The sequence below is a fragment of the Electrophorus electricus genome, chromosome 21, assembly GCF_041902795.1.
Source record: "Electrophorus electricus isolate QZ-2024a chromosome 21, ASM4190279v1, whole genome shotgun sequence".
In the NCBI taxonomy this organism is placed as follows: domain Eukaryota; kingdom Metazoa; phylum Chordata; class Actinopteri; order Gymnotiformes; family Gymnotidae; genus Electrophorus; species Electrophorus electricus.
Genome location: NC_137517.1, coordinates 11520708 through 11534260, shown reverse-complemented (window position 1 = coordinate 11534260; position 13553 = coordinate 11520708). Strand labels below are relative to the sequence as shown.

Genomic DNA, 13553 nt, shown 5'->3' with positions numbered 1-13553 from the left:
ATTCAATAGAGTCAATTCAACTTAAGGAACCATTCTTTGCATCCAGACTAAACCTAGTCTTAATCTTTAGAGTACTGGTCCATTATATCAGATGAGTTGTGAATCAGGTGTATTTTTAGTATGTTAAAAACACTAAACTCCGCCCTGCACCTGGTCTGACTGAATGAAACGTCGGGTTGCTACCTGGAGCTGCTGCTTTCTGTTCTCAAGCTGTAGAATGAGTTTGCCCACATCAGATTCCAGATTATTCAGCTCTGATGTGGTCTCTGCTAGCGCAGCATCTTTCTCAGCTAGATCCTGGATGTGACCTTCCAGAATGTCATGCAGCCCCTGCTCACACACAACAACAATCACCCTCATAAATGCACACACCCCCTGCTGCAGTGTTACTCCCTGCTGCCCCCGTCTGGTGTGATGAGGAATATTGGTGCAGAGTCCTTCTCTTGCAGGGGTCAGAGTTCAGGCAGGGGTTAAATGAGGCTCCAAGCTTCACAGACATTTTGTATAAAGCTGAGGAGTGTGTCTGGTAAAGGTGTCGTTCCCTTTCAGACCTGTGTTTTAGTCCTTTCTCTTTTCACACTTTTGTTTTAAACCACAAGAAAATGTTTATAATAAATGTGCAGATAATATGCTTAGTGAGCTCTATAGGTCTTTTGTATTAAGAGCATATTTTTGGACGCCTGTTTTTACCTGTAGGTTGCCATGTGTTTGGAGACACCCACCTGAATCTGTTTCTCTTTGTCCTTCAGGGCCTGTTGGAGGTCGTTTTTACTGGCCTCATGTTTCATTTTGGTCTCATGCAGCTCAGAGTCTTTCAACTCCAACAAGTTCTTCAGATCCTAAATAGAGAGAGAGAGAGCATACATAGAGTACAAATATACTAAACATTTAGTTCAAATGGATTTCCCTATATAGTATACAATTTATAATTTTTAATGTATTCTCATAGCCTAATTAAAACATTAAAGTTTTAGTGTCTTAAAGTAACAGTTTAATAAGCATACATGTATGCAGGAACATGCACCTGCACACACATACACACTCACACGTATGTCATCCTCTTTCAGGGTGGTGAGTGTGGAGTTGTGGGCGTGGCCAGGCTGGTGTCCACTGCTCTGATTGGTGCTCCTGTTCCTCAGCTGATTGATTATGGTGTTCTGAGCCTTGAGCTCCCCCTGCAGCTGTTCTATGTACCTGACAGCCATCACACACACACTCGATTAGGCTACATTTTATTTCACATGTTCATTTAGAGCTATGAGATGGACTCTCTGCACACAGATTCATCTTGGAATTACATTCCAATTACATGGAACTACATGGAGAAACTCCACTGAAATCACTGTGACATTAGAATGGTGTGTGCCAGCTCAGGACTAGGTACTATAATATAATTGTCTTTTGCTAAGAATAAAAAACAAAGCATTTCTAAGGATAATTTCTTCTATAATTAAAGTACAGCAATTTACTAGCTAAGGATTATTATTGTTTAATGAAGGCCCTAAGGTTTAACTTAAGTGGTCAGAAATTAGCATTTAAAATGGAAATATGTCAAATAATTTTGTTGTTTTGATGTGGTTGTCCTGGAGAAACAGCCCGAGTTTCTAACTGGGAAATCTTCCATGAACAATGTTTCTTATCAGAATTAAATATAGGCCTGTACCGACCTGTGCAGCTCTTCAATGGTTTCCTCTGATTGGCTCTGATCCTCAGAGGGCGGGTCTTGTAATGTGTAGGCTTGTAGCTGGTTCTCTAGCTGTAGGCGGAGCGTCTTCTCTTGATGGAAAAGCGCTTCCATCTTCTCCAGTTCCTCTCTGCACCTGCTCAGCTCCTGACAGGTGGATGAAGAGCATTACGTGAAATGAAGAAATAATTCAATTCAAGACACGTGTCTGGTCCTGCTACTGCAGTAGCAGTTAAAACTATTCTAAAAAGGAAGAGAATAAAGAGGCTTGGGCAGAATAATTTATGCATTTGAGAAGGTCAATTTATTGCCTTTTCAAGTTGTATTTAGATTTTTTAGCGCCCTCCCTTTATCTAGGTGCGGAGTGTGATTAACAAGTGTCCCCAGTCTCGTCCTCTCAATTAACCGGCTCTGATTACAAAAACTAGACTCGGGTCTCCTCACGTCTAAGTTTTGCTGCGTCGCCACTGGGAAACGCTCCTCTGCCGCGTTGTAAATCTGTTCTGTACAACTGCTGCACTTCTGCGAGCCGCCCTCATGCTTGAGGAAGCATATACGCATGCGCAGGTTAAAGTTGTCCTTCTGCAGCTCGGATATCGTCTGGATTAAAAAAAAGAGCAAACAGATCGGATTGATGTTCAGACAGACAAATATTATATTTTCAGCTTGGCAGTAAAATTGCATACCTGCGTCATTTCTTTTAGTGTCCACGTTTTGTTCCTGGTCAACAATTTCCCATGTTGAGAAAAACTCATCATGTTTCTCTATTGATTTAATTTGGCCTTTCACGATCGTTCCTGAATCCAGGGGATACACGGATACTATAAAATATTTTAGATATTTCTATAATTAACGGCGCACTTAATTTAATGATATAATAAATAATGCAAGTAATATTGATACTATTGCTGAAAACTATTAGAATATCCAATAATTCTGGTCGGACTATACCTTGAAAATCACCTTGTCCTCCTTCAGAAAATCATGTAGGTATTTAGTGTGTTGGAACGCTTTTAAATAACTTACACTTTCCTTAGGTTGTGATGTCATAATTACATTAATGCGTCTTAGTGGAACAGTTCACTGACGCAGTAACGCCAGCAGTGGCAATTTGACTTTAAGTGTCTGACTTTTATCAAGCAGTAAAACCATTGTCATGCCTCTGATAAACCTGATCAGGAAGGAGACGTAACGGAAACCACAAGGTGGTCAATTTCAGAACTACAGATATTAGTGGTAAATAATGTGGCTAATGAGTGAATTTGTGCTCTACCAAAGTTGGTTACTAACACTAAATGGTAGCAGATTGGTAATTTTCCTTTATATAGCAGAGCATATTACTGTAAGTTCAAATAATATTATTTCTTTATCTATTTGAGCAAATTCCCGAGTCATACATATTATACAGTATAAGAACAATATGTGTTAAATACATTCATATTTGTTTTGTGAAATGGCACATAATATTATGTATATGAAAGTGCCGCAATTATTTTAAAGTTCTAACTGTTTTATAATAACATTTGTATCATGATCATGAATGACTTTCCTTTTCATTCACAGTTAATAATAATGAAATTAAAGAATTGTGTTCTTGTGCGCAAGAACACAAAAACATTCGCGAGAGTACAGTATGTGTTTGTGTGTGCAGAAGAGCAAGTTTGTGTAAGAGCAGGATATATCTAAACACGTGCAAGCAGTTTTGTAGCAGAGCAAAGTAAATGTAAGCGAGAGCAGAGCAAATATGAGTGAGCACATGTACATTTTGCATGCGAGCAAAGGAGATCCGTGAATGCTGCGAGTTACACGTCAATACTGTGTGAAATTTTTTTTTAACAAAACAGATGTTTGATTTTGCACTTTTGCCAACACCAGATTAATGCAGATTATGTCCCTTGTGGTGTTTTGACCTTTTATTCAGAATTTTTGTCTGAAGTCCCTTAAAACATTCACTTATGTCTACAGCTCCATCATAACCTTGACCTTAGATGTTACCTACTAGTAAACAGATCTGCCTGATTAACGTCTTTTAGCTCGTCTTCTTCTCAGATACATGTCTGGGCACAAACTAAACGTTCACATACTGTCTTAAACCACTACATCACTGGGCATGTGAACTGGACATGGCGATCAGCAGAGGAGAGACCCAAGATACCATTTGAAAATGGTTTATTCAAACACTCAAAATGGTTTGAACTGTCATATCAGGGGAGTGTATGCTAGAAACGAAACTTAATGACAATAAATAGTCATTTTATATAGAGTTTGTGAGCACAGAATAGGTATTACACACAAACTAATAACCTGTCTCTCTCTCTCTCTCTGTGTGTGTGTGTGTGTGTGTGTGTGTGTGTGTGTGTGTGTGTGTGTGTGTGTTTGTGTGTGTGTGTGTGTGTGAGTGTGTGTGTGAAAACCTAAGTAAACGTCTGCTCAGAACAGCTGTGCTGTATAAGCTCCATGACAAACAAAATTCTCCCACAGTCAAAATCTACTGGTAATTTACTGTCACTGTTCTACGCTATTCTGTGTTATTTAAATACAGTTCTATACTGTAGCTCTGATTTCTCTCTCCCGCAGAAGGTTGGATAAAGTGTTGTGACTGGTCACAGCAGTCCGGCCCCTAAAAAACAATTATCCTTGACAAAACCGGTTCGGTCCGGTTTAACGCGAAAGTGAAATTTTTGTGCTCCATTTTAAGAAGCGCAATGCAAATATCTTTAGAAAAGAAAGCCGGTGAGTATCTGAATCTGAGCTGTCAATCATGAATTATATGAACTTGTACTACTCAAAGAACAAGTTCTTAAATTTAATATTAACAGAATTGAATATTAACAAGGTTAATGTCTGAAAACGTAAAGCTTTTAGCCGCTATTCTGTTGCAGTAGGTGTCTTCGTTTACGCGAAATACAGCAATAGAACTGAGGTCGTCTGATTCAGAATAACCAAACTAAAGTCGTTCTAGGCTCATCTGAGAAATTGGTCCGAATCAATATGTTTACATGAACTGTATAAAAAGTACTAATAAACGCACTATATACTTCATATATTTATATTTTGTCCTCTACGCAGAAACAAACTGCGCAAATAGAACAGGCGTCGTACTGCAGGAAGTGTCACAAATGTCTCGGACTGTGAGCCAGTAGATCTAACAGTAAGTGTTTAGGTGTCCAACTAGATGTAGACTATTTGTTTTATCAGGCTAAGACCGTGCTGTTTACACGATCATGTCGTAATTAGACTGACAGTGTGAGGTTAGTATTGTACCAATAGTGTGCATGTCAGTGTAACTAAAGAAGTAATATTTATAATATTTATTAGTAATATTATTAAGTGATATTTCGACACTGTTTCTTTGTATGACAGTGATTGAGTTAGTCTGTGACCCACTATGCACTTACAGAACACATTTTTCCTGCCTCTGTCTTCTTTTCCACTTTGGACTGATACTGTTCACTACACCCACGTTTTTGAGTTTGTTTTAGTGCTGTAACATTACGGTTTAAACTTTATGCATTATTTGCTCATTTTAATAAACCATATTTTGTACTTATAAAGTTAGTAAAGGTGCCTGTCTACACCAAAGCTCTTAAAAACATGAATGACTGTTTCTCTTTTGAGAACATTAAGCGAGAAAATACTGTAATGTTTCGCTTATAGGCGCATTCCGAGCTAAAGCGTGAATGTCTTGGTCGTGCTTCGTTAAAGCGCGTGAATGTCTTGGTCGTGCTTCGTTAAAGCGCGTAAATGTCTTGGTCGTGCTTCGTTAAAGCGCGTGAATGTCTTGGTCGTGATTGATTAAAGCGCGTGAATGTCTTGATCGTGATTGATTAAAGCGCCTGAATGTTTTGGTCGTGATTGATTAAAGCGCGTGAATGTCTTGGTCGTGACTCGTTAAACGGAGATCTTGGCTGCAATTCGGACTGTGAACCAGTAGATCTGACAGAACGTGTTTACACGTCCAACTCGGCTACGTGTTTTGAACTGGCTAAGACAGTGATTTTATACGATCGTGTGTTAGTTCAACTAACAGTGTCAGACTAGTATTGTACCAACGTTCAGTTGAATAATAACTGTGAGGCAGAGTCAGTACAAGTATTGAACCATTTTACATGTTTGGTTTACTCCTTTGTCGGTAAGTTATTGAATGGATGAAAGATTGTTGTGTAATATTTTTTGGCATTGTCTTTTGTTTCAGCATAAAGCTGAACGTCACAAGAAAGCCCACCAAAAACAGAACAGAGTATGTACAGTTACACTGTGTACTTCCTTATTCAAGTATTTAGGGTACGTAGGAAGAGTCTGAATGAGTACTGCACAAACTAACTAGTGGTCTCTGTTGACGTCGGTGAAGCTATCCGCGCGTTAGCGCTTCATGGTCAAGTCGCCGAGATTCAAATTGAATGCGCCTATATGCACGATATTGCGGCATTTGGTTGCTCACTTCAAACTAACGCTCTCTAAGCATAGAGAAATGCAGACTAACTGTTTTTTGAAGAGCTTTGGATTAGACATGTACTTTTACTACAAAAATACAAAATGAAGTGTATTTGATTAAAAGCAAAACATTCACAAAGTTTGAACCATGAGCTCAGAATACTGATGTTATATATATAAAATGTGTATAGTGTATGAAGATGTGCTGCTGCATGAAAGTACACATTGCTGGTATGTATACTTTGAATGGATATTGCATCAACACTATTAAAAATATGTTAAAGTAGCTTAATAAGCACTGCTCAAAATGATTTTCCTATAGAGTGCTTCTCAGAGGTTTATCATACAGCTTGACTGCCAGCTAAAACAGCACTTAGCACTAGTGCAATATTGTACATATCTCCAGTGCTGAAAAATCAGACTGAAAAAAAAAAAAAAGATTGAAGGCACTTGCTTATCAGATCAAATTTGAAAAAACTCTACTGTGCCAGTTTTTTTTTAAAATATATTTATATTGAAGTCCTACTTTTAATGGGGTTTAAATGCTCACTCATACAGAGAACATATGATTACTATATCTATGAATTTTCCCATAATGCCAAATCAGTTCCACTACCACCAAAGAGTGACAGCCTTTGACTTTCACAGCTGCAAGATTTGGCAATTTCTAGTGTACTATTTTTTTTTTCCCTTTTTCAAAAACCAGTATTAAAATATTAATGTGGTTAATGGGGCTTAGAGACAGTTATCTATAACTTACTTCTTTTCTAATTGTATTACTTATTTTAAGTAATGTGGTCATTTACATAATGTTCTATAGGTCTATGCAGTCTTTAAAATCAGCTTTGGGTAATTATGTTTGGTGTCATTTGTGACTTTGTAAAACATAACTCATTACATATCTGATAAAGTTTTTCTTTCCTTGATTATCAACCAGCAGAAGAGAACTGGTGTTTGCTGAATCAGAAGAGACCAAGAGTCAGATGTGTAACTTTGTGCTTTAAGTCAAAGTAAATGTAATGTGTGTTGTATTTGTCCAGTAGAAAGAAGAACACAAGTATATGTATGTTGGAGAGGAAACAGTTTTGAAGAAAGATAACAAACGTACACCCATTTTTACACACACTCAAGATAACTGAAACAGAAATATCACAGAAAAACATCTCTGCATACATTTAAAATTGCATTTATTTAAATTTTTTTTTTTTTTTCTCAGGAAGTAATAAGTGTCAGGAATGCTGGATGTAAGACAATCTCAGGTTGGAGAGCAAATGTGCAAACATGGCCCTGAATGTTTCTGTTGCTTACAAAGGCTGTAGGCAACTGACCGTGGTCATCTACAGAGCAGGTGAAGTCCATTCATTTCACATGCACTGGTGCAGGTGCTGAGACACAACAGACAAATAAAACAAATCTGACTCAATACTCTAGTATTCGATGGTGAAATAAATGTCAAAAGAAGTCATTTTTTTTAAACCATTGATGCGAGGTCCCCTATGCTCACCTGTCTGTTGTCCCAACTGGTCAAGCCCACAGTTCCTTCTCCCTGTTAACAACAGAGAGAAATAAATCTTCACGACAGATGTTTCTTTGGCTCCAGGGGAAGTAGAGGCAGCCTGGCCATCCTGGCACTTGTCCTGCCTCTTGTTTTTATCCTCAGTCTTGCATGGCCGGGGCACACGGTTGCGACGTGGCACCAGGGAGGGGGCAGGCGGAGCTGGGCGCGCAGCTCTGCTCTCTACCTTATGTAAGGTCGCCCTCCTGATGAGCAGCGGTTTGTGGCAGCTCAGGTCATACTGGTGCTGGGAAGCTTCGACCTTGGAGGCACACTGACGGGCTGACGTTAGCCTCTCCAGGTCCTGGTAGAGGACCTCACCCACTTCTGGCCTGGTGTAAAATGTGGAGTTCACCTCACTGTGCTTGTCCTGCACCTTTCCTGGGACTTCCCTGACATGTTTGTGGGGGACATGCAGGGTCACAGCAGGCTTTGGGCTTTTCTGTTTGAGAGCAGCCAGCTTTGGGTGGAGGGCGGGTAGCCTTGAGATGGATGGAGCTGGTGGAGTGTGATCAGCCTTCACACTCACAGCACTGCTCTTGGTGTGTGGCTCTACAACCAGAGAAGGGAACCGAGATTTGCTGCATCGCTGACCTTCATCCAGGAGTCTGCCTATTGACTTTCCACCATTATTTCCATCGGTGGCCTTCAGCAGTGCCGCTAATGTTGTGCCCGTGCCAGATTTTCTCAGGTTTTGAGAGACTTGAGGTTTATATGGCTTCCTCTGGGGGACTCCAGAAATTTCTGGGAAATAGTGGCTGCTTCCTCCTCTTTGCGAATTAACAAAATGAAAAGGAGAAATATTTGGGTTGGCCATTGCCTCTGTAGGGCTTTTTTGTGGAGCTGGGATGGTCTTCACATCAGGGAAGAAGTTCTTCTTTGTACTTCCTGTTCCCCTCATGATGGTCTCACTGGGGAAAACCAGAAAATATATTAAATCTTTTAATACTTTACAGATAAATATTAAATTATACCTCTATAAACTGTGTGTGTTTCGTTCGATGTCGGTCATCGTACATGTGTACACGTTCGTGTTAGTGTTATTGTTCATTGTTTACTGGTTGTACTCGTTGTGTGTGTTTCTGCCTGTCCCTATATTCAATGGTTTGTTACATATGAGTGCAGTTACCGTTGATTACTAATCTTTTGTGTCTAATATATGTTTTTCTGGGACGAGAGAGGTCTGTGAGTCCTGCTCCTTGCCCTGCAGGACGCGGGCCGTGACACTTTTCTTAATCTATTCAATATTCTCTTAAGATGATCAGCACAAAAGTAACAATTTTAATTTGTTCACGGGCATATGCGTAAATTATGATGAGGATGCTACATGTCACTACGGTTGAAAATCAGATTGTAACATTCCTAAATGGCTATTTTTATCCCCAACACTTTTTGAAAGTAAAAATGTTAATGTTTCATCTACAAGCAATCTTTCCTTCATTTATTAATTAATTTAAGTAACACACATGTTTTAGTCATCGTGTTTCTAATGACAGAATCTGAAAATGTTCATGATTATAATCTGAAAACGCCTATAATTTCACACAATGTCAAAACGCAGCGCAACTGATATTTCGTGAAACGAAAATGAATTTTAATCAAAATACAAAAGTTGTATTACAAATATATCTTAAACTACATTGCTGATACTTTTTGACGCCGACAAGTATACAAACGCCATAAATGTGGATGTTCTTCCTTTTAGACCAAGCGCTGATTTAAGTGAACGCACGTGCCATCGATGATGAAAGGGATGCGAATTTAAGGGATATCAGAAACGAATCCAAAACCCAGCACTTTTCAAGAGAAATAATACGCTTTGTATATAAACACACGACGTCTCAATCTAAATAACACATGGAAATTATTTCCTTTATGCATTCTTTTCATATAGACGTTTCCCAGTTTGCCTTAAAGAGGATAGTTAGGCCTACCTTTGATATCGGAGAAATCTATAACTGACAATAATCCAATTTATCCACAGGAAAATGTGAAATAACAATTGTTGAATATCCTTGTAGTTCGTAGTTTGGTTTGTCCAGTTTGCACACACTGTCAAAATGGTAACCATGACGCCAGTTAGGCCTTTTTATATATCTGCTTCTGTGACGTCACAAATAGCAGGTGTGACGACATAAACACGGCTGTCTCGTTTTAGCATTACTAAAATGTACTACTGGGCTGTGTATTACTGGACCTTTTGATTGATAGTTAGTGTAAGTTAAAATATCTTATTTCCTCTCAAGCGCAGACGTTGCTTCAGCAAAAAGCTCCTGTGTTCTGTCCATTAATATATTAGGCCTATCCAGCTATGCAACTGTTCATCTTATTTGTTTTTGATGCATTTTTTCAATGTATAAACCATTCACATATACATGGTAAATGTGTATAAAATTTCTTGTATTTGTAATATTAATTGAATGTTTTGCCCCCTCAGTCCCTTAACAATATCACATCATTCGACCTCTGTTCACTTTTTTATGTGGCGCATTGTTGTAAGAACCCACATGTAAATCTCCCCATGCTGACAAACCTGCAAATAACATATTTTCTTCCTCATCTCCCTGATGCTTTTTGTTTCATCTTGCTAGCTATTATTATTATTATTATTATTATTATTATTATAATTATTATTATTATTAACATTTATATAGCACCTTTCTCAGACTCAAGAACACTTTACAAGCAGGTATCAGCTGTTATAGTCACTCACATGCCGATGATTAGTTAACATGCTACCTTAAACTTCAACCTAGATTTTGGTGTTTTTTCTCCTCCTGTAATGGTACATTGGAAATGATTAGATTTCTTTGGCTAAAGCAATGTCTTCATTAAGGCCCATTTCATGTGAACTTGTTTCTTTCTTTTTTTTAATTAAATCTGGCAGACAACCTTAATAATCATGGCTTTTACACTTTGACCAGGTGGCTAAATTCACTAGGTTAGCTAGCTACCCTGAATCATCAAGAATTGATTTAGCAAACAATCAGGATAGATTTTCATTTTGTTTTGATTCAAACATGTCAGGACAAAATAGCTAAGTAAAGGAAACAGCTAGGTTAGGTAGTTAACCACTCAAAGTAGCTTACTTTAGGTAGATATTGGTCAAAATGCACTCTTAACTAGTTACACTAGCTAGCAGCTGTGATTATGCTGTGATAAACAAATATTGACAATCATAGATTTTAGATTCCTCAAAAGAACTATTCTTTATTTTGATTACATCTTTGCATGTTCTGGGTCTTCATTTTTACATAGGCAGACCACTAGTGCAGTGAGGAACAAAGTGCATCAAAAATTCTGGTTGTGCACAAGAGACAAGAGAGGCATGTCTTGTTTTTGAGAGGCAAATTCTTGCTCTTTTAGATAGATTCTTGTATATTATTGGTATTACAGCTTTTTTGATGTACAGCAATAACAAAGACCTATTAATGAATAACCAGCTAGAATTTGCTTTAAAATGTAATTTGCTTTGAATAAGAGTGCCTGTAAAAGCTGTAAAGCTTAAGATCTGTTCTTGGAATGTATCCTGGACACTGATGTAAACTATCAAAACATGTATCGTGATATTCTGCTTTGTTCAGTATTGAAGTGTCTGCAAATTGTTTTTAACTTATTAGTTGCCAAAAAAAATAAATGAACAAAAATAAAAAATGGAAAGACACACTGCAGCATGTAGGAGCATCTTTAATGGGTATGTTATTATTTATTCCAGCTCTGAAGCCACATATTTAACCAAGCATGGAAAACTGCATAAAGGAAAGCAAGGCAGAACAGACTGAAAATTGTCAAAATATGCCAACGTTCAGGCAAGCAAAACAAAATCAAAGACAGACAGCAATACCGGGTAAGCATTTACGGGAAAGGCAGCGTAGACGGCAAACACAGAGGGAGAGCACAAATGAGATGTAAACAAACAAAACAGGAGCAAGGAGCTAGGTGTAACACAGGTTCTTATCACAAACACAATGAAAGACAAACACACTCTAACCAAAACAAAGCGAAACAAAGACCGACGAGAACTAACCAACAACCAAGAGAGACATATTATCAAACACATATCAACGAAGGCACAAGGAGAAACAAAAGCTAACCATAAGCGAGGAGAAACAATAACTGTCAAACAAGATACATAGGAACGGTTTTATTTTTTATAAGACTATAATCAGGGATAAATTAGAAACAGTTGGGAGACAAAGGGGAGGAGACAGGGAACCATAGAGAATGACAAAACCCCGGAAGTTACTAGGTTGCCTGGGAAATGGGGAATGCTCTGGTCTGTAGACGTGACAGGCACACAGCATCATGGGAGTCACCTTGCTCCCCTCCACTCTCCTGACTGGATCCCACGTCAAAGATTATAGCAGATGTCACATATATAAATATACACTGTCATGGCATGGCCCCCTCCTCCTAGACTCCTCGCTGTTTGTTTGACGTCACGTGTGTGTGTCTTCATTGCCACACCCCACCCATGTGTCATACCTGTCTCTGGTTATCTCCCTTGTTAATGTGTATATTTAAGGTCCTGGTTAGTTGTTGGTCTTTGTCGGTGTTTGACCCTATATGCACTGTGTCAACGTGCACAAATTGCTTATTGTTTGTTGTGTTTTTGTCTCATCACTGAGTAGTACTTTGTGTTTTGGTTTCATTTTTGTCATGTTCATTAAACATCTGTGTTTATACAATGACTCACCTTTGCATCCTGCCTCTGGAAAAAGGCAAAGAAGTGATGTAACCGTCCCAGTCCAGCCCATGTGAAGGAACTCTTCATAGTAGTGGGCATGCTCCATGCCAGTGCAGAGGGTGAGAGCGCCACTGGGATATTTAGGGAGGGCCTGGAGATCCATGGTCAGACTCTGTGGAATCGTGCTTGCCCTTCCTGGAATTCAGAATGGTAAATCTGCAGGGTTTTACGTAACCGGAATATCGGGACAGTTATGAGGATTATGGCATGGATGAGGACTATGACAACAGTAGTCTCCGGTCAGACGTGGATTCCGATCGCTTTATGTACCCTTCAATGAAGGTGAAGGAGTCCCTCCACGAGGATCCCACTTTTGGGGTTGGAAATGGAATCAGGAAACTCCAATGACGATGAGCCCCTGGAGTCTAAGCCTTCACCCAGAGCACTCTTCATCAGCAGTCTCATTCAGAAATACCTCACATTATTTTCAGACGTTCCCACTCGTACGACTGTCCTTCAGCATGACATTGATGTTGATTCTCATTCACCCATTAGACAACACCCATATCATACCAATCCCCAGAAATGTACATTGCTAAATCAAGAAACCAAGTATTTGTTAGAAAATCATCTTGCTATCCCTAGTGTTAGTGCCTGGTGTTCCCCATGCTTTCTGGTGCTAAAACCAGATGGCACATACGGCTTCTGCACTGACTACAGAAAAATAAATGCAGTTATTGTTTCTGGTTCCTTCCCAATGCCTAGAATGGAGGATTGTGTGGATAAGATGGGGTTCAGCTAGATTTGTAAGTAAGCTTGATTTACTTTAGGGTTATTAGCAAGCTCCATTAACCTCTCTTGCATCTGACATTTTGGCATTTGCTACCCCTGACTGTTTTCTACAATATACGGTAATGCCTTTCAGTCTTAAAATGCCCTTCTACCTTTCAGCGTTTGATGATTAAGATTTTGATGACATGCCTAACTCTGAAGTCTATTTGGATGATGTGGTTGTGTATACCAAAACTTGGGAACAACATGTACAGTTGCTTGATCTTGTTTTTAAGAAGCTATTGGATGCCTCCATTGCGCTTAATCTTGAAAAATGTGATTTTGGTAAGAGTGAGGTTGCCTACTTGGGGAAACTGGTGGGTTGTGGTAGTGTGCGTCCTCTTGATGCCAAAGTACAAGCA

The 13553-nt window shown here is 39.0% G+C and overlaps 1 long non-coding RNA gene across 2 annotated transcripts; it reads left to right on the top strand.

The window, feature by feature from the left end:
* Positions 1-4338: 4338 nt before the first annotated feature.
* On the top strand, positions 4339-7772 carry LOC145652851 (uncharacterized). Of its 2 annotated transcripts, none has more exons than XR_014119118.1 (4): positions 4339-4417; positions 4754-4835; positions 7159-7222; positions 7335-7772. It is a non-coding gene; the product is annotated as an uncharacterized LOC145652851 (long non-coding RNA). The 2 variants fall into 2 exon arrangements; XR_014119117.1 differs by having other exon boundaries at positions 7059-7222.
* The last annotated feature ends 5781 nt before the right edge of the window (positions 7773-13553 follow it).